Below are 21,974 nucleotides of genomic sequence, written 5' to 3'. Positions count from 1 at the left end.
CCGAAGACCAGGCTGCACTTCGGCGGCAGGTCCCGCTTCGGCGGTAATTCGGAGGCGGGGGGCCCCCGCCGCGGGTCTTCGGGGCACTTCGGCGGCGGGTCCCGGAACGGAAGGGCCCCCCGCCGCCGAAGACCCCGGGCCCCCGGAATCCTCTGGGCGGCCCTGTAGTTTATATGGACTGAGATTGAAAACATCAAAGAAGGCAGATAGACTGCATAATGATCAGAAATTAAGAACATAAGAACAGCTATACTGGGGCAGATCAAAGGTCCATCTAGCCCAGTATTCTGTTTTCTGACAATGGCCAATGCCAGGTGCCCCAGAGGGAATGAACAAAACAGGTAATCAACAAGTGATCCATCCCCTGTTGCCCATTCCCAGATTCTGGCAAACGGACGCTAGGGACACCATCCCTGTTCATCCTGGCTAATAGCCATTGATGGACCTATCCTCCATGAACTTATCTAGTTCTTTTTTGAACCCTGTTATAGTCTTGGCCTTCACAACATCCTCTGGCAAGGAGTTCCACAGGTTGATTGTGTGTTGTTTGAAAAAATAATCCCTTTTGTTTGTTTTAAGCCTGCTGCCTTTTATTTCATTTGGTGATCCCTAGTTCTTGTGTTATGAGAAGAGTAAATAACACTTCCTTGCAGTATAGGCAAGGATATTCCAGGGAAACTTCATTCTGAAGAGGAGGAAACACCAACTCACAAGAGTAATCAGGTCTCAGTGGACTTGTGAAAAGGCCCTGTACAGCAGACCCAGGATACTTTGAACAGATGATTACCTCCCAACTATGAGAGCTAAAAAAAAAGAACCAGGAGATTATTATGACCTGTTATGCACATACAGTCAAGGGACCTTGAAGCCTGAAAATAAGTCCACAGGTGTCCGGATGCAAAACCTGAAACCACAGAAGACGCCCTCTTTTTCTCATTGAACTGTGAGGTGACAGCTGAGCTGAAAGTTAGACTTGGAGCGGATAGTGCCGGTGCCTCACCCAGGACAGAGACTGCGCCTTGATTGGTTCCATTGTAGAACAGTCATAGTACCATCTTCAGCTTTGTTTTTGTAAAAAAACCGAGCAGTCCTTGTGGCATCAAATTTCCCATTTCTTTTCTAAATCCGGTTTTGGTTAAATAAAACATACATTTACAAAGACATCTTAGGTCTGTCCTTGGGCAAAGCCACCTGCTAACCAAAGAACCTGGGAGAGAGATGATATACCGACTGAGTGAAATTAATTAGCATGGGCAGTTACATTGCCTGTACTGCCTACGGTTCTCGCATGTGGCTTGGGTGGGTCCCAACATTTTTCTAAGACTCATCTTGCTTTGGAGCACACGGGAATCTTGAAGATCTAGCCTGGGTTTTTGGCATATGCTGACGTGTAGTATAAGCAACCGTCTGCCACTCTACCTGCCCAGAGGCCCCTCCTCAAATATGGATTTATCTTTAGATTTATTGTATTTCTCCTATAAAACACTGGGTCCACTGACAAATTCAAAATCTGTTTATACAAGACAAATAATGCAACTTACTGCCATCTCTGGGCAGACATCCTCCCACACGCAGGATAAACTGAACTGCCATTCCACCAGACTAAGACCTAAGGAAAGGGGGGAGCCCTTACCCCACGCCTCGAAAGTCAACAAACTCTGGCACTGTGTGCATCATGCATTGCTTGGGCAGATTTTGAATAGTGCTACATCAAGCAACTGCCTGTCCTAGAACGTAAACCGAGCATTCATGGTTGGAGAAGCCGTTGATTTCAGGGGACAGATATCAGATCAAAAAGCAGAGGAGATAGCAAGGAATTCCCTTCACAGCAAAGACAAGTTATTTAAGTTTCTGGTCATCCTATCAAGTTCATGATGTAGTTTGGGGTCTGCTTTCCATTACATAGCACAATCCCACTTGTAACTGATGCTGCAGGTACAGCGATCTTTAAGGAGTAGATAAAGCCCGGGGAAGTGATGTCATAAAAACTAATGCAGTATATTCACTGTTCTGCTAGTATACACTTATCAGCTTTACAGTCCCTTGCTGCCAGCACTGGGAACTCAGCCCTATATCTTAAAATCACTTGACCCATTTTTGCTTCTGATATCATCTTCACTCGTAAAAGCTCTGAGATCACTGGCTATTGTGTTGATGATACAAGAGGCAGAGTTTGAATGGAGCCGACGTGTCTGCTGCTGCAATTGGCCATGCAGTGCTCAAGCGAGTAGGTAAAACTTCTCCTGATGTTCTCTTAAAAGATTCTCTGGTAGCAGAAGACTGGGAAGGCAGGGTTGGCGCCCGACTTCCAGCCCATGTCGCCCCTTGCACTGTAGCATAATGAGGCATTTTTCCATGTACAAGGCAACTTGCGGGAGTGACCTTTTCCTGAATATGTAATTACTTCTTGTAATTGGTCTGGTAACAGAACACTCAACATATTTTCCTCAGATTCTAGTTTTAGTGGGGAAATTGCATTACTAAAGCTGCTTTTAATATTTATTGCTTCATGTTAGACCCAAAGTCCCTAAAGCCAAATGCTACCAAACTCTTGGGAAGTTTGGGTCTGGAATTTGGCCCACTGAGAATTTTGCCTGAGGAAGAATTGAGCAAGAATGAGAGCCAGATCATACCTACAGAAAAATCTGTGAGCCCTGGAGCGGTAGAGATAGACAATAGACTGTACTAACTCAGTTTTCATCAGACATAGTACAATTTGAAAGAGGACTCCAGAGTTTGTGATAAATGCAGAGTTAGTGTTCTCTATGGAATTGTGTTGTGTGTACACATGCATTGTCCCACTAGACTAATTTGAATTAGTGAGGACTAAAACCCACTGTGTAGACCAGGGATCAGCACTTGTGGCACGCCTCCCATCAGAGAAATCCGCTGGTGGGCTGGGATTGTTTGTTTACCTGCAGCGTCCACAGGTTCGGCCGATCGCGGCTCTCACTGGCCACGGTTCGCCATTCCAGGCAATGGAGGCTGCGGGAAGCAGCATGGGCTGAGGGATATACTGGCCGCCCTTTCCTGGGATGGTGAACCATGGCCAGTGGGAGCTGTGACCGGCTGAACCTGCGGACACTGCAGGTTAACAAACCATCCCAGCCCACCAATGGATTTCCCTGAGGGGCCGCGTGCCAAAGGTTGCCGATCCCTGATATAGACAAACCCTGAGTTCTTTCCAGAGTGGGGCAGGGTTTACACCCCCACAAGCCTCTCATTGAAGAAGCAGCAGGTGCCATACCTTACAGCTCCCCCAAGATCTGTCCTGTTCTTGATAATTTGCTGGAGAGACAGGACCATCTGTGCACTTGCAAAGGCCTTCTACCTCCCCTGGCACTGGGCTCTGGTGTCACCAGCAGCCCCACTAGACAACATGGTTTCATTGGAGTCTATTTCTCGGGTATCTGGTCCCGGCAGCCTCCCAATAAAGAGAGGTTCTGTAGCACAGGGTCAGCGCTCAGCAAAAGGTAACACAGAGCGGGGCTGTACTATCTTTAGTGCTAATTCCCCATGGGGCTTTGAAGAAAACTTGCCAGCCCCTCACTCCAGCATTCCCCACTGCTGCTTCTGGGACATCCCATCCCTCCTCACACATGGACCCCAGAGACTGCAGAGATCCATCCATTGGTCTGGGGAGGGGGAGATGGTGCCATGAAGGCAGCTGGGTTCCCTTCCTATGTTGGTGTCAGGTTCCATGGGAGTTCTCCCCCTGCCGCTCAGAAGAAAGATCTCTTCAGGCTTTGGCCCTGTGTGGCCTTGACTGGTACATCTGTCAGTCTTGTGTGCCATTTTGGTTCATGCACACTGAACATGTCACGTCTCTTGTTTCGGTGACTGCTTTGTGCTACTCCAAGAAGGCAGCTCCTTGCAAGGACCTTTGGGATGTCTGAATGAGCTGTTTCAACACTTACTGACCCCTCAAAGAGGAGAGAGCATAAAAATTCTCCCCTTCTGTAACCCAGAGTCACCTGTGCAAATGTTGCTTCCTGTTAAGTATATGCTTGCAGAACTTTAAAGGACTCGTAGCACCAAAATTAGACTGCTCCGGGGGCTGCTGAAATCTGCTCAGTGCTGTTTATTGCACTGAAAGGCTCCTATAATTGCAGAGGGGTGAGACTTTAGCAGAGGAATGTTGATTGAAGAGTTTGGCTGGAGAATGTTATTTTCCCAGTGGCAGATTAAGACAGGATGATCCAGCGTCCCTTTCTCTCTCCTGTTTTCTAAAGGGGCTCTACATTTTATGGTTCCTCACCCTAGAAATAGGGGAGTTGGTAGAAATGGGGCTAAGCACCTGAATCTGAATCTGGATCGGAAAGTGTTTGGATCCAATGTTCTGGATCAGAGCTGTCAGTAGTTTGGGGATCCTGTGTTTTTAGTTTATTGGGCTCTGCTTTTCCTTAGGGTATGACCTGGGGCTAACAGTAGGGCCTGTCCCATAGAGAGGTACAACCAGCTGGGGCAGGTTGGAGAGCTCCCCTCTCAGCCCATGCTATACATCTGTGCAATTAGGTACCTGGTCATGGTCAGAGGTTTACATTTTCCTCTGAAGCATCCAGCAGTTACCACTGTCGGAGACAGGTTCATACACTAGATGGAACGTTGGCCTGTCCCAATCTAACAATTCCCGTGAGTGTCCCAATTCTACTTTTAATTGGTGACATGCTTAGAAACCATCTTGTGTGGGAATTCTTAAGGTCTGGCCTTCCTTCCCCACATGGAAGTGTTGCCCCATGGCAGGATCAAGAGTATTTCCTCTGCTTAAAGTCACCTAACACATCTCTACTCTGACATGGCTAAAAAAGTGCTGATTAATAGAGTGGGTCTAGATGCCTGGATCCTCTTTAACTCAAACCCTTCATTCTCATCATCAGCCTCCAATAAATGCTGCCGTAATTACCTGTGCATCTTGCAGTAATCTCTGTCCAGAACCTGGGGTGGGAGAAATCAGTTACAGGTCCGCTCACCAGGACAGCCCCTAAAATGACAACGTTGCGCCTCTAATAAAGTTTAATGTTTAAGTTAAAGTTAAAGCATCATTGTCAGAGTTCCTAGCTTTTGAAAGGACATTTCTAGTGGTAATAGCACTACTGGAAACTGAAGCTAGCCAAATGCTTGGTAACATAAGCCATAACATGCTGGCTTCTTTTTGGAACACACATTTGAAGTAGAGAATGACACAGGTGGATGAATTAAGTATTAGCTGAAATATGCTGACAGCTGGTGGTGAGAGATAAAGGGTATTGGGTATTTTAAAAAATTACCTCTGAGGTTTTAATTAAAATTCAAACATTCAAAAGGCCTGATTCTGGCCTAACTTAGACTGGTTTACATCAGCAGTTACTCCTTGGGAGCCTAACACATTTTGGGTACTAATGTAAAATAAATAAAAGAACAAATTATAATAAAAGTCAATAGCGTTGTATCAGCATAAAGTGAGATTGGAATCAGGCCCAACATGCTGAATTCCATTCTGTTTTGGAGCATGTAGTATTTTCACTTGACCTTATAAAAGTCTATCTGAGGGAATTTCTTTGTAAATATTTAATCTAAAACCCCAGGTTGATTCAATACTCTACCCATTTTTGGGTGTAAACCCATCAGTTCTATCTCTGTTATTTTCCGAATCCAGGGACACTGATTTGCCAGATTTTTGAGAGGGCTCGCGAGTGCTCATTTCATCATATGTTCAAAATGCTTGTCTAATATCCTAGTAACAGAGGAGTTTCCAGAAATGTATTCCATTCCAGCAGTTCCCATTGCCAATCAGAAATTATACTGTTTTCCATTTTCATTGGTACCTCAGGGTTTATTATTCCATTGTGGCAGAAGTGTGAACTGTGGAAAGGAAACAGACATCGTGTACTACAGGAAATAGTGAATGAATACATATATATTGTACTAGGGACTTGTGCAGAACTACAACAATACAGGGGGAAAATGGAACAAATAACACACCTACTAGTTGGGACAGGATGAAAATTCTCCACTGGATCCAAGTCTGGTTCTCTTGAGTAACCCTCCTTCTTTCTCACAAGTAGAAATGTCTTTTGTGTGTGTGCAATGTTATGTATAACATGGGAGAGGAACACAGAAAAGACGCTTTTGGTACATGAATGGACTTCAAAGCACCACCAAAGGCAAACTGGTTTATCAACTGAGAAATAAGAACAGGACTTTGAAAAAAATGGAATCCTAGGCTACATACAATGATATAAAATAGACTCTTCCTTCCACTGTGCTTCCAATTTGCTGAATCCTGGCTGGAGCTGAATGCCTGATGAGCATTCATACCTCCCACTGACTCCAACAGCTCTGGGTCTGAAGAGCAAAGTGAAATAATCAGAAAAAGAAACTGGTCCAATTAATTTCATTGCTTGAGAAAAGTTTAAAAGTTTACAGGTAGCCTAAATGGTGAAAAGCTTTTTTTTTTTTTTAAATCAAGTTTTCAAGTGGCCAGTAAATTTTCAGGATCACTGAATCAGGTAATCAAGTACGGTAATTAGATAATCAGCTATCTGCTTTGCATACTGAGAAGCCCGATTGAGCATGCAGATTCACTTGTTAATGCAAGTAAATGGATGTGTGTACATCATCTGTATGGATAGGGGCCTTTTTAAATGTTTTGCCTTGTAATCAATTCTATGTTAGTTATCAAAGCTGTTATTGAGAACACTGGTAAGTAATTAAATATTGATATATATCATTTTTACTTTGACACTGTCCTTTGAAATGCTAAGTGCTTACTGAGGTTAAATAACTGTATAGCAGAAACTCTGTGTATCTGTTATTCAATTGTCCACTCTCAACAAATGTGCTTTTAATAACAGCCGGGTATACAATTCACAAAAAGTTGCATATAGACGCAGTTTTCAGAAATGAGCTCTTATTTCTATATCTTCTGATCATTTCAAGACATCTGCAATAAAGATATCTGCTAGTGAATAAATGCATTCAGAAGAGCTCAAGTAACACTGCAAGCAAAGAGAAAAGCAAGAATCTTGGTCTTGGATTTAAGAAGAAAAGTATTGGAAGGATTTCTGGGTCCAGATCATCAAACCTATTGAGGCACCCAGCTCCCACTGGACCTGAGCCCCAGACCTCATGAGGCAGGGAGTTATTAGTTTCAATAATTAAAGAACAATATCATACAGTGCTAGAGCTTTTTGGATCCCAAAGCACTTTAGAAACTTATCCTGAAATGAAGCCCACTCTGGGGTAGAACACCACAGCTGTTCAGCAGCACACAGCAACATTACAGTTTAGGACAGGATGTGAAGAAGAATTCTACATCCACCTGAAACTGCAAGGGAAATTGAAGGTGGTAGAATGTAATTTGCTAACTTGGAATTTGGCCAGGACAAAATCCAAATAAGGCAATAGTTGCTCAATGTGATCCTTATAAGTATTAGAGAAACCACTGTCATAGGACTCCAGGCCAGGCTTTTAGAAGTGCAAAAGAGGGACCAGATTAAGACAATTATGGAGTGTTAAATAAAATACCAGGTGGTTGTTGGAAAACATACATTTATTGAGATATAACAGTCAATTGCATAGTTGTTAAACAGTTATAACCATGTCTTAAATAATCAGTTCATCTGGTATTTATTTAATATAATCGCAGCCTATTAAACTAGAATTAAGTACAGAGTTAAGTGTCTCTGGGACATGCAGTAGAAAATGCTGCCAGGAACTTTTTTGTTGCCTGAAACCCTTTGTGAAAAATTGCCATGGAAATAATCTCTGAAAATGTATCTTTATGTTTGCGAGGTAAATCCCAAGCAGTTCAGATCAATTAAAAAACTAGCCAGCAACTTTGCGCAATCTCAAACTCAACCCATAATGAACTGTTTTTGGAGATCAAAAACGTGTCACTAACATTTGGGAACCGTTCATTTTGGGGTTTTGTGGGGGGTTTTTTGGCACTGCCACACTTCCCTGATCCTCTGCTGCCCCAAAACGTATGTAGTCATTTCAGCCAGCACAAAGCGGGTGCAAAATCTACATAAAATACTATGAGATCAAAACAAAAGCATTTTACATCCATTTTGCACTGGCAAGAATGACAGCCAAGCATGGCCCTAGAATCTGGTTGGAATTAGAAACAGAAATGTCCGTTGTAAAGTGCTTTGATCTCGATGAAAAGCACTGTATAAGAGCAAGGTATAATAATACAGAAAATAATATCGGTTCCAAATGCAAGACAAGCTCCTGGTCTTGAAAATGACCCAAATTTGAATCAGATTCTGACAAACATCCAAATGTCTATAATACCACCATCCATTTCTTTACACCAGTGTTTCCCAAATTTGGGACGTTGCTTGTGTAGGGAAAGCCCCTGGCGGGCTGGGCCGGTTTGTTTACCTGCCACGTCCGCAGGTCCAGCTGATCGCGGCTCCCACTGGCCGTGGTTTGCTGCTCCAGGCCAATGGGGGTGGCAGGAAGCGGCAGCCAGTATGCCCCTCGGCTTGCACCGCTTCCAGCAGCTCCCATTGGCCCAGAGCAGCGAATCACGGCCAATGGGAGCCGCGATTGGCCGGACCTGACGACACGACAGGTAAACAACCCGGCCCAGCCCACCAGGGGCTTTCCCTACACAAGGGGAGACCCCAGTTTGAGAACCACTGCTATAAAATCATCTATACCCCATAATTATTTCACCTTTTTTAAAGATCCTCAAGTCCAATGGTCAAGGTCTTCCACCTACATTGTTGTTGGGCCTATTATAGGAGCTGATGGCCGCCATGAATATTCATAGGAGTGTTTTGCTTTATTTCCCCCAACTAACTTCCTCACCCTAATAATATTGGTGTGTTCTTATTCTATAGGTTAGTATATTAATTATCCCAAACTTATTAGCAAATACCGTTTACTATGGCAAGCTTGTGGTTGTATGTCTGCTGATGTTCCCATCTCAAAATACCTAAAACTGGTATCAGCTGATTTCTTGTGGTTACCGGTCAGCATTTTATGCAAGATCTCAGCAAAACTACATACTTCAAAATAACATCTGATGCCCTCTTGTGACTTAGGGTCACTGCAGGTCAATTTACTTATCTAAGTCTCATAGGCCTATCTGCCTTATGCTAACTGCTTAACTTAATGCCTTATAGGTTTAGACGTGTAGGTTTCTTGCATTACTGCTGAGTATAGTATCTGTGCTATCCTAAAACCTGGGAATGCACTCTAGAATGTCCCTCGGGTGGGAGTGGTATGGGTATCAGTCCCTGATCCCATGTGGAATGTTGGAGGGGGGACAAAGGGAGGTGCTATGCTGGAGCTCTCCATGTGTTTTAAAGGGAGGAGAGTCTGTGACTGCTGGACCTGTAGGACCATGAGAGTCTGCAGCATCTGTATTTGCTGCCAGAGAAGACCCACTACCTCCTGGTGCATCTCCCTCTCCTTTTCCTGGAGACTCTTCTCCCTCAGGCCCAGGAGATCCAATATCTCCTGTCTAGTCTAGGTGGGAGCACGTCTAGAGTGTGTAGCTGGCATGTTCACACAAAAATGGAGAGCTGCTAGGTGTGCTCGCCAAGCTAGATAATTAGGACAAGGCATTTCAAAAAATCGTGGGATTTTAAATTGGGGGTGGGGTGTGGGGAGGGGCTTCTATTCTTCATGACCCCTGGGCAGTGAAGTTCACAACTGTGACCACAGTGGTCAGCGTCATGCATTGTGGGACAGCTGTTGGAAGACTGTTGTGTTGACATGGGTAATACAGTGCTGTGTCAACCTCAGTACATCAACCACGACTCAACATCGCTCAGGGAGGTGGTGTAGTGGTGTCGACATAACAGGGCACATACATTGGTGAGAGACAAATTTAAGGGGGGAGGGATAGCTCAGTGGTTTGAGCATTGGCCTGCTAAACCCAGGGTTGTGAGTTCAATCTTTGAGGGGGCTACTTAGGGAGCTGGGGCAAAAAATCAGTACTTGGTCCTGCTAGTGAAGGTAGGGTACTGGACTCAATGACCTTTCAGGGTCCCTTCCAGTTCTGAGATAAGTATATCTCCATATTTAAAATGTAGACACAACTAAGTCAATGCAAGTTGGCTTACATCAACCTAAGTTTGTAGTGTAGACTGGGCCTTAGAAAGTTTTTCCTAATATCTAACCTAAATCTCCTTTGCTGCAGATTAAGCCCATTACTTCTTGTCCTACCTTTGGTGGACATGGAGAACAACTGATCACCTTCCTCTTTATAAGTGCCCTAAACATATCTGAAGACTGTTTTCAGGTCCACAATTAGTCTTATTTTCTCAAGACTAAACACGTCCATTTTTTAAATCTTTCCTCATAGGTCAGGTTTTCTAAACCTTTTATCATTTTTGTTGCTTTCCTCTGGACTCTCTCCAGTTTGTCCACATCGTTTCTAAAGTGTGACTCTCAGAACTGAACACAATATGAGGACTCATCAGTGCGAGCAGAGCTGGACAATTACCTCCCATGTCTTTCATACGGCACTCCTGTTAATATACCCCAGAATGATATCAGCCTTTATAGTAACTGCATCACATCATATTCCATTTGTGTTCCACTATAACCCCTAGATCCTTTGCAGTGGTACTAGAACCTAGCCAGTTATTCCCCATTTTGTAGTTGTGCCTTTGATTTTTCCTTCCTATCTGTTGCACTTTGACAAATTAAAGAATTGGGCTGAAATCAACAAGATGAACTTCAGTAAAGACAAGCGCAAAGTCATTTTGAATTCAAATCCTGTCCTCCAAAATGCTAGCAAACCTTCCCCACTTGGTGTCATCCACCAATTTTAGAAGCACAGTCTTCACTCCATTATCCAAGTCATTAATTAAAATATGGAATAGCACCGGATCCAGGACTAACCCCTGTGGGACCCCAGTAGATATGTCCCCCTACTTTCACAATGACCCATTGATAACTACTCTTTGAATACGGTCTTTAAATCAGTTTTGCACCCACTTTATAGTAATTTCATCTAGACCAGTGGTTCTCAAACTAGGGCCGCCGCTTGTTCAAGGAAAGCCCCTGGTGGGCTGGGCTGGTTTGTTTACCTGCCACGTCTGCAGGTTCAGCTGATCGTGGCTCCGACTGGCCACGGTTCGCTGTTCCAGGCCAATGGGGGCTGGAGGAAGCAGCGCAGACCGAGGGACGTGCTGGCTGCCCTTCCTGCAGCCCCCATTGGCCTAGAGCAGCGAACCGTGGCCAGTGGGAGCCGCGATTGGCCGAACCTGTGGACACGGCAGGTAAATAAACCGGCCCGGCCCACCAGGGTCTTTCCCTGAACAAGCAGCGGCCCTAGTTTGAGAACCACTGATCGAGACCACATTTCCCTAGTTTGCTTATGAGAATGTCATGTGGGGCTGTATCAAAACTGTACTAAAATCAAGATATAAATGACTCCCAGGGCAGAAATGCCCATGAAATGCATAGAAAAGTAGCAAGGAAGTGAGGTTTTTCCCAAATAGGACTCGATCCTGCACCATTCAAGTCAAAGTGTTTCCTTTGTCTTGAATGGGAGCAGAATGAAACCCAGATTGAGCTAATCTGATTGATTTAGGTTCCTGTGTAACCTGAATGTACCGTCCCTAATGAATGCTGCAGCCAGGGTCCCCATTCCCCTCCCTCTGCCTAATTAGTGTGCACATAACACCCAGACAAAACCCCTTTGCACCTGCACTGCCTTGGGAAGCACAATGCAGCGCCAGCCAACAAAGCAGCATGGCAGGACCCCAACTCTTTGAAAGCCCCACTAGCCTTTGCAAACACAATATTGGAAAAGAACAGAAAAAAAAAAAAAGAGGAGGAGGAGACTTGCCCTTTTCACTACTGGAGAGAATGGGGAAAAGCTCACAAAGGGGACTTAAGAAAGGAGAAAGAGGGAGCGAGAGGGACCAAAGGAAGAGGGGAAGTGTGGGGAGGGATGAAAAGGAGCCGGGCCCTCCAGGTTGTATAATGCGCTTTGCCCTCGAGAGCTCCTTATTCTGCATCTCAAAAGCCTGCAGTGACATAAAGTTGATTGTTTTTTTTTTGCTGCAACCATTCAAACTAGTGGCTAGAGAATCAGCACCACCTCCTTCAGCACAGAAAGTTCTCGCTAGCAGGACAGAATGGGTCTGCATCATTGATGCAAGACAAGGGCAGTTTTCTGCCTTGGATGGTTGGATGGTTGCTTAGCGGTGACAGGCGGGGTTTTCCTTGCTTGGGAGGATTTTTGTCACCCAGCTTTGTTTTTCAGTTTATACCAGTTCTACCCAGAAATGGCTGCATTTCAGCAGTGAGTGAAGCGATTCCTCTTTGTAAAACACCGCCTGATCCTTCAGGCTGAAGGATGCCATAGAAATGAAAATCAGCTACTGCTGTTCTTTTAGTGAGGACAGAATCAAAAAAATTATGATGGAAGGAAAAATCATATGGATTCTGGTCCACATGGGCAGTCCCATGGTAGAGGGAAATGGTGACTGGCCATTGTTCAAAATCACCTTAATTATTGCAGGGTGCTGAAGATTTGATCATCTGGATTGCTGTAATCACCTGGGTGATAGGCATAATCATTACCCTCATTTTACATATGGGAAAACTGAAGCAGAAAGGCTAACTGATTTCCCTAAGATCCTAGCGGGAACAAGTGTCAATGGTGGTGTCAGAACTCTGGAGTTCCTGGCTCCCAATCCAGTATTCAGGTCACTAGACCACACCGTTATTTATTAGTAATTATTACTATTAATTATAGTCATATTAGTAGTGCCTAGAGCCCAGTCAAGATCAGGGCCCCTAAAAACAAAGGAAAATACTGTCTCTGCCCTGAAGAACTTACTCTTTCTCTATCACCAAAGTATTTTAGGCACCCTGATCCTCAAAGATACCCAAATCCCACTTTGACATCAGTGGGAGTTTGGTGTCTATGTACCTTTGAGAATCAGGGCCTCAGATACTACAGTCATGAGGATTATATAAGTAAATAAACAGATAGGTCGTACCATCAAAACCACTTCTGGGGCTTGGAGGCAGGAACTCCCCTCTTCCCTTCCAGAAGGCACCTCATGTTGCTTTTAATCAGTTCAGGACTCTCAGCGGGAGCTATGTGCCTCGGTCTCTAAATGGAGCATAGGACTTTCTGAGTGGGGAAGAGCAAAACCAGCATCTACAAAATGGGGACGAAGGCAACTAGAAGAACTGGCAGTGAAGGCCTCTGGCAGTGAGCCACCCAGCAAAGTGAGTCATTTCAACCCCAGGCAAACCGCTGGATCCCAGATCCTTGTCACTTATGGCAGTTAGATTCATCCTCGGATCTTTGCCCAGCAAGATGCCACCTCTTTGGTTGAACTTACAGGGACTTAAGATCACCAGCGATGTTTCTTGGGCTGCTGAGGGAGAGACAGCGTTTGCCCAGTGGGAAAAAGAAGAGGAGTCTGATTCTGATCCTTTTCATTTGCAGTTGTTTGAAGCTATAAAAAGACCCAGGGGATTCTGTTCTCTCCATAGCCCACCATCCTGTTATTCCTGACCCATCAGAAAATGGAAACACTATAGCACCAGTTCCATACTGTGAGATACCTAAGGGTACTTAGGAAGAAACAGGCAGCCCTCAGACATAAAAAGGGAGAGATACTCAAACAAAAGGAGTTCATCTACAAATCACTGGAAACTGTTTCAGCTTTAAAATACAATAGGTTGTAGAATCATAGAATCATAGGATTGGAAGGGACCTCAAGAGGCCATCTAGTTCAGTCCCCTGCACTCATGGCAGGACGAAGTATTATCTAGACCAAGGATCCGCAACCTTTGGCATGCAGCCCGTCAGGGAAAGCCCCTGGAGGGCCGGGCTGGTTTGTTTACCTGCAGCGTCTGCAGGTTTGGCCGATCACAGCTCCAAGTGGCCGCGGTTCGCCGTCCCAGGCCAATGGGGGCTGCAGGAAGGGCGGCCAGGACATCCCTCAGCCCATGCCGCTTCCCGCAGCTCCCATTGGCCTGGGATGGCGAACCGTGGCCAGTGGGAGCTGCGATCAGCCGAACCTGCGGACGCTGCAGGTAAGCAAACTGGCCTGGCCCACCAGGGGCTTTCCCTGGCGGGCTGCATGCCAAAGGTTGCTGATCCCTGATCTAGACCATCCCTGACAGGTGTTTGTCTAAACTGCTCTTAAAAATCTCTAATGATGGAGATTCTACAGCCTCCCTAGGCAATTTATTCCAGTGCTTATATCCTGAAATCCTGTTCTGTTTTTACTCAATCCTTAATCAAGCAAATTCCCATTGGCTTCAACAAGAATAGAACAAGGATTTCAGCATCTGTCCCAGGCTGAACACAGCCAGCTCAGTACTGGGCTAGTAGGTAGTTTTTATAACATAAAATGACCCAAATGTATGATAATTTGGGACCATGTTAACTATAAATTGCCATGAGGCAGTAGGACAACAGTTCTGATTGGCCATCCTGTGGGCCTTCTTGGGGAACCAATGAAAACTGTGGTAGCATTTTGCACCCACTTCACACAGGTGTAAATGATGAGGCAAGTTGGTAGTCAGTGGAAAGATCAAGCTGCATGTGTTACCTATTTCTTTGATGTTTCATTGCATCACTCTTAAATACGAGCTGAGAACAAAATCTATTAAATATAACATAGAAGTACAATGGGAAGGTTACCCATAAGTAATGACCCGTGAGTCATAATTTTGGAATAAGCCAGTGGTTCTCAAACTGGGGCTGACGCTTGTGTAGGGAAAGCCCCTGGTGGGCCGGGCCAGTTTGTTTACCTGCCGGGTTCACTGCTCCAGGCCAATGGGGGCTGCGGAAAGCAGCGCGGGACAAGGGATTTGCTGGCCGCCGCTTCCTGCAGCCCCTATTGGCCTACAGCGGTGATCTGCGGCCAGTGGGCGCCATGATCGGCCGAACCTGTGGACGCGGCAGGTAAACAAACCGGCCCGGCCCACCAGGGGCTTTCCCTACACAAGCAGCGGCCCCAGCTTGAGAACCACTGGAATAAGCCCTATCTTTGTAACAGACAAGCAGAAAGCTACCTCAGAATATCCCTAAACCTCAGGGAAGTTTAGTTCTGTGCCTGGTTCTGCATGGTCAACTCAAGTCCCTTTCTAGTCAGCTGGTTTGCACCAGTGAGGCGATGAGACTATCTTTCTGATAGTTCTTCTTCTTGGGCTGGAGCACAGGCTCCAGAATTAAAAAGGTTGGTTCACTATCCCAGTCTGCTCCTGAGCCTGTCTGCAATGCAAATATATTGCAACAGTATCTGGAAAAGTTCTCTGCTGTTTATTACTTTGAGAGCCCCCAAAAGCTTGCCAGACATTTTTAAGAGTTTGGGGGAAGAAGTACTTTCTGGATGGCCTTGAGCTGTTAGATCATTTGCCAGATTCCCATCTCTCTTTTCTCTCTCTCCCTGGTTTTATATACATCCATATACATATATTCTCAGAAAACATTAAAATTAGACCAAAAGTTCCTGTCACTTTAGAAAGGAGAATCTGTCCCCACATCTTGGAGATGTCTTTGTAGCAGCTCAAAAAGGCAAAGAAATCCATCTCCAGGAAGAAAATTTGAAACAAAAATAACCTTCTATTTAAAAAACTGGTTTTGTGACCTTTTTTGCTGCTGAAAGATTGACAGCCTGGGACACAGATTATCTCTCCCCACAGCACAGCATTGTCGGTGCTCATTACACATGGACACGTGGACCTCAGCTGAGGCCCCAGTTCTGCACACCTCTGATTTGGGGGAGTATTTGAAGTACAATCCAGGAGCTGGATCCAAATGTCTCTGAACTATAATAGGCTGAATCCAGTCTTGTCTACAGTAAGGATTTGGCCTGATTACAGCCCAGCTGCCAGTGTCACTTCATTGCTGCAAACCTCTAGTGTAGACAGGCAAAGCTGTTATTTTTCACTGGTGGCGTTTACTCTTGCTTATAACCAGGTAAGATGAACCAGTGCAAATAGCAGCTTACGGCAGTTTATCTCCTTTGCACTAAGGCAGTGTTTCCCAAACGTGGGATGCTGCTTGTGTAGGGAAAGCCCCTAGCGGGCCGGGCTGGTTTGTTTACCTGCCGCGTCCACAGTTCTGGCCGATCGCGACTCCCATTGGCTGCGGTTCGCTGCTCTAGGCCAATGGGGGCTGCGGGAAGCGGTGTGGGCCGACGGACGTACTGGCCGCCACTTCCAGCAGCCCCCATTGGCCTGGAGCAGCAAACTGCAGCCAGTGGTAGCCGCGATTGGCCGGACCTGCAGATGTGGCAAGTAAATGAACCGGCCCGGTCTGCCAGGGGCTTTCCCTACACAAGCGGCGGCCCCGGTTTGGGAAACACTGCTCTAAGGATTTACACGGGTGCAGCTATATCAGTGGCTGGCCACCAAGAGCTGAAATTATTGGAGTTACTACTTTCGACCTAGGTGATTAGCCAAATTTGGGGTGTTGTGGGTTGCTTCAGTTAGGAGGAGAAATGGAGGATGGGATTTGGTAGATTCTTTGAAGCGATCTTGTTTATTTACAGAGAATGTGCAAAGCCCTGTTTCCCTGAATACAGGAAGAACCAAAACCAGGGGTTAGTTTCTTTGCTTACAGCCCGAAACCTCTTTAGCTAGCATTAGACCCAGCCAGAAGCCCCCTCTGTAGGCTCCTCTGTGCTTGTCCAGGCTGTGTCTGTCTCTGTCTCCGGGCTGGTCTTCACCAGTGGTGCTGGAACTCGGTGTGCTGGCTTGAAGTAATAATAACAATTACCAAATGCATGGTTTCCACCATCAGCACCCCCATTATAAAAATTGTTCCAGCACCACGGTCTACACTACAAAGTTAGATCAGCTTAACTACATCACTCAGGGCAGTGAAAAATATCACGCTCTGTGCAATGTAATTAAGATGACGTAAGTTCTGGTGAAGACACTGCTAAGTGGATGGAAGAATTCTTCCGTCGACCTAGCTACTGCTTCTCAGAGACATGGATTTACTACCATGATGGAAGAAGCCCTTCTGTCGTTGTTGTACGTGTCTGCATTACAGTGGTGTGGCTGAGGTATTTTCTAGTGTAGACATACCTCAGTCGTCTTACTCCTGTGTGTCTCTCTTGCACACAGATAGACCAAGATGGATCCACTACTCAAAACCGTGGCCCCTGCATTTGAAACCAACCCTTGGAGCCATGTGATTCAGCATGTGCTCCACTTTTGTGTGGGCCTGTGGTTTTGGATGTTACTGCTATTGTTTCAGCCACTTGAATAAAATGACTTGTTTACATTTATCCTGAATGTAAGGTGGAGGCTATGCCCAACCAATAACAATAAGGCTTGACCCAACCCAGAACAACTGCACATCCCTAGAGTAGACAAGACCTCAAAATCCAAAGATCTCCTCAGACTTTGGAGCGTGTCATCTTCTGTTCCTCTCTCCTGCTAACATACTTCACTGCTGACCTGGAGAGACCACCTTTAGGGGACTTATGGTGGGTTTGTCACTCTGGGCCATGCATCTCTTGACCCCTATGCTATGACTGTCAATGAGGTATGCATGCATTGCTAATTTGGATGGTGCTTTTTGAGAGATGGACACCTGTTCTGTAGAACTTGAACTGAGATCCATTTTGCAAAGCACCACCAGACATTCACTCAAAACCAACTAGCCTCCAGTGCCTGGTTTCTAAAGTTGAAGAGGGTTTTACAAAATACACAGTAATTCTCTTTTATGATTTCTTTTATATATTGACTTCATCCACAACCCCAGCTCCACATATGAACTTTGGAAGGCCAGATTTGAAATGGACAGATTGGTTGGACCCATCACATATTAATATACTTACTAATAAGAGCAAACATGTCCTGTAAGATAATTTCCTTCTAATGTCTGAGTGGCAGCAGTTGGTAGCGATGGACCATGCTAATTAGAGTTAGTGAAGAGAGATGGGAAAATGTATTTTTCCTGCAGTAGATAGCATGTGATTTCCTTGCTAACCCGCCTCCTCGCTCTGTGATTTTCATGACTTTTTTTTCTTCCCATCAGCAGATTGCCAGCTGCCATTGAACAGGCGATCAGAGCTCTGCAGTTGGTAAAATGTCAGTGGGAAAAACAATGCAAGGAGGTTGATTAGGGCAAGTATCTCTTGTGAGCCACAGTGATGTCAGGCCAAAAACCCTCACAGCTTTCCAGATGTGCTTCCTCGGTAGTGCCTCAGTTTGTAACGTGGATGTTATTGCAAACAGAGATTGGAACAAAGGAGCTGCCATGGGGGAGAGAGATCCAGGGGCTGGTTAGTCCAATGCCCTGTCTCCAATTCAATGGGTTTGACATGCAAACTGCAGTCACAGGGATGTGACTGCAGCTCAAGTCAACATACCTGAACTAGCTCTAATTTAGCTAGCTTAGGTCCTGGAACAGTGAAACTGCAGCAGTGTGGGCTGTTCATTGAGCCCTGGGTCATTGCTCATGGAGCTAGCCCGCATGGAAGCATGCACTGCCATAGGGTACTCTGGGGCCCTAGATAAGGTGTGTCTTCTCAAGCTGCGATCACCCCCTGTGGTCACGGTAAAAACATGCCCACCATCAAGTAAGTTTCACTCTGAGACACCCCTCTTGGAAAGCAGAACTTGACAGCTGGATTCTGTGGGCACATCTACACAGCCTGCGGCAGCAAGCCTCCCAGCCCGTGTCGACAGACTCGGGCTTGAGGGACTCATACTATCAGGCTGAAAATAGCTGCGTGGACATTGTGAGTCAGGCTGGATCTTGGGCTCTGAAGCCTAGGAAGGGGATGGGCTTCACAGCCTGAGCTCCAGACCAAACTGCAACCTCGAAGCACTGTCCACAGAGCTATCTTTAGCGGCGCACGGTAGTATGAGCCCCCATGAGCCTGAGGCTGTTGAGCCAGACCGGAAAGCTCGCTGCTGTGTAGACATACCCGATGGGGTCTGAGCATAAAAGGCAAGACCACCTGGAGTTCTAAATCTGTCTCTAAAGCCTCGCCTATGTTTAGAATTAGTCCTGATTCCCCGTTGGTGGCTAGCAAGCAGCACTGGAGCAAACCTCAAGTGTAGACAAGGAAACCTTCTATTTGCACAATTGGCTTTACTCTGGTTTCCAACAGGAACAACCTCAACTTGTGCAAACTGGGGTTTTCCTTGTTACGCTTGGGCTTTGGACTAGTGCAGCTACTTGCCACAGTTTTATCGTTATCATTTCACATTCCTTTTGCACTAACCCCTGGAATTATTTATTATGTGTATTGTGATAGTGCCTATGGAGGCCTATTGTACTGTGCAAACAGGGCCCATTGCTCAGTGAAAACCAACTAAGAGACAGTCCCTCCCCTAAAGAGTTCACAAGCTCAATAGACAAGACAGACAAAGGGCTAAGGGGAAGGAGCAGACCATACAGGCAGAGTGAACTGTGCGATGATCAGTAAATGGCATGTTGGAGCCACCATTGTTTTGGTGGGTACTTCAGCTTTGTGTGTGTTTGGGGCAAGGGGCTGGTGGGATGAGATTAGCCAAATGGAGAGACAAGGAGAGGAAGAGGGGACATGGAAGGGTGGAGGAAGAAGAGGACCACAGGGTGTTGAGGGGATGCAGGTGGAAATGAGCAGATGGAGGGGTGAGGGAGCAGAGGGAAGTGGGAGCCAATCAACCCAGGGAAAAGATTGTCCATAGTAAAAACTGGAAAAAGTCCTTGGCTGCGGCTGTCAAAAAATCACGAGACTAGCTTCAAAATCATGAGCTTAAACATCTGCCTGTGTATATTGGGTTCATTTTGTCTTCTGGTTTTGGTGTTTTTAGGTTACACTCAGGGCATGCTTTCGAGTTTTTTCCGGCAACCACGAGAGCTAGAAATTCAGCTTTCACTGTAAAACAAGCGCAATTCTAAACTAACAACATGACTGTAGGCTCTGAGGGCTTAAGAACCCCACCAGACTCACGGTTGCAGTGGAAGAGCTGCCAGCACTGAGTAAATGACCATCTCTGCCTTGCAGAGTTTACTGTCAAAAAGACACTACATATCAGGTGCATGAGGCAAACAGGCATGCGGGCGCAGGGAGGGGCTAACAAAAATAACAGAATGTGCACAGTTCCAAGCCTGAGCTCTTGTGAAAATCTGGCTGCTTGTTTTGGTGCCTAACTGGTAGCTGTGCCCTTCTGAAACTGGCCCTGAATGTGGAGTGCTCAGTGTTTTCGAAATCTGGCCATCCACCGAGGGGAGCACTAGTTTTCCCATCTGTAAAATGGGGATAATGATACTTGAATGGAGTGAGGATTAACGCTTACAAAGCACTTTGAGACTGTAACATGCCTATTATGATCACAGCCCTTCGCAAAAAACACAGTGGGATTTTACACTCAGGGTCCAAATCTCTGCAGCTTCTAGGAGCATGACATAGACCACAGCTTTGGGCCGGTACACCATCGGGGCAGGCTTTAGTTATTTTACATCTTCCCTTTTCCAGGAGTGGGGTGGGGCAGGACCCTTGTTTGTCTTACCTGAGTGTCTGTGGCCAAAATTACCAAACGTGCTCAGCCTGGTGACAATTAGCCTCACTGGTGTGAAAATCTGGTTGGATGCTGGAAGAGGAGGCGGTTCCCAGCTGAGCCTTATTAAAGGCAGGAGGAATAGTCTTAAAAAAAAAAAAAAAGCAGAGTGTTTAGGAAGAGGTTGGTAGAGTTATACAGGCTGGGGGTGTGGGGTTTGATTCAGCAGCCAGGATTTAGCAAACCCTTTATCTCTGGCACAAAGCAGCAGCAGCAGTAGTAGTGAAGGTTTAAAAAGAAAAGGATTGTGAATAGCGGAGGAAGAGAGACTTCAATGTAGGGAACAAAAAGGGTGGGGGAGAAATCTCCCCAGCACGTGGCGAAGGAGGGAAGTTGCTTAAGGCAGAAAGAGACACAAGTGGTTTGGCTGCAGCAGTGTCTCTCAAAGGGGGTGTGTGGTATTTAATGTCCACCTGTTAATCTGGCCCTAAGGCAGGGAGAGCAAAGGTTGAGTTCTTTGCCTGTTGGCAGGGGCCTTCCTTGCAGCTGGCTGAAATGGGGGAGAGTGGAGTGAATGAGTCTATTGTGTAGGGGAGTGCTACAAGACTGAGTCCCTCTCTGCTGCTTTATAGCCTATACTGCACCAAGGCAGGCCCTGCCATCCCGGCTGGTCACTGACTACTGTAAATAGGGGCAGGTTTTGGGTTCTGCTGGAATGTGTTGGAGGGGGAGAGCTTCCAGGAGTCCACAATGGAAAGGACCCAGCATTGATTTATTATATGGTAATATAGGCCCCAGGTAGGACTGGCACCCTTCGTGGTAGGGGCTCTACAGCACAGAGGTCAATATTAGGTTGAGGAATAGGGACTGTGGGCTTATGATTCTCCAGGTGAGCTGGGTAGCTGGTGGGGGTGGCAAGATGGAATTCCACTGAGCCAGTACTAAGAAAAATCAGTCCTGCTTATTTTACAGCTTTAGTTTGTGTGAGTTGACAAAATGTATTTCAATGTGTTGTACTTCCCCTCCCCCCAGTGACTCTATTCTTATCATTCTAAACAGTTGCCCTAAAAGTAAAATTCTCCCCCCCGCCCCCCCGTCCTTGAGACTTGGCTATTGCGCCTTTCACCAGCTGTGGCTAGAGCCACACTCTAAAAGGAGGGGTCAGAGGGGAACAGTCACTATAATCCTACATCCCAAAGGTCTTTGCAATAGAGGAGGAAACTGAGACAGAGCGGGGGCAAAGGATCAAAGTCACTCAAAAGGTCAGTGGCAAAGTAGAGACTCGAACACAGATCTCCTGACTCCCAGCTTGGTGCCCATCCATCAACTAGATTACGGCTGAGACGCTGATCATGCAGATGGATGGGCTGGTGCGGTCCTTATCCCTATAATCACATGTTCATTTCACTTCTATTTTGGATTAAAAATACTAAATTTCCTTCCCTTTTGCTGAGTTAACCTTTGACCTGTGACCTCCAGTGTCCAGAATGGGTCCTCCTATAAACCCTCGCTATGGTGAGTCATTCTTTTTCCCTTGGCAG

The 21,974-nt window shown here is 45.9% G+C and overlaps 1 long non-coding RNA gene across 1 annotated transcript; it reads right to left on the bottom strand.

The window, feature by feature from the left end:
- Positions 1-6,233: 6,233 nt before the first annotated feature.
- LOC123343922 lies at positions 6,234-20,561 on the bottom strand. Its single transcript, XR_006572403.1, has 3 exons — positions 20,446-20,561; positions 12,960-13,075; positions 6,234-6,324 (listed from the first exon to the last, which is right to left on the bottom strand). It is a non-coding gene; the product is annotated as an uncharacterized LOC123343922 (long non-coding RNA).
- Positions 20,562-21,974: the final 1,413 nt, after the last annotated feature.

Source organism: Mauremys mutica, chromosome 11 (genome assembly GCF_020497125.1).
Source record: "Mauremys mutica isolate MM-2020 ecotype Southern chromosome 11, ASM2049712v1, whole genome shotgun sequence".
In the NCBI taxonomy this organism is placed as follows: Eukaryota; Metazoa; Chordata; order Testudines; family Geoemydidae; genus Mauremys; species Mauremys mutica.
This window is presented reverse-complemented; position numbering and strand designations above follow the sequence as displayed.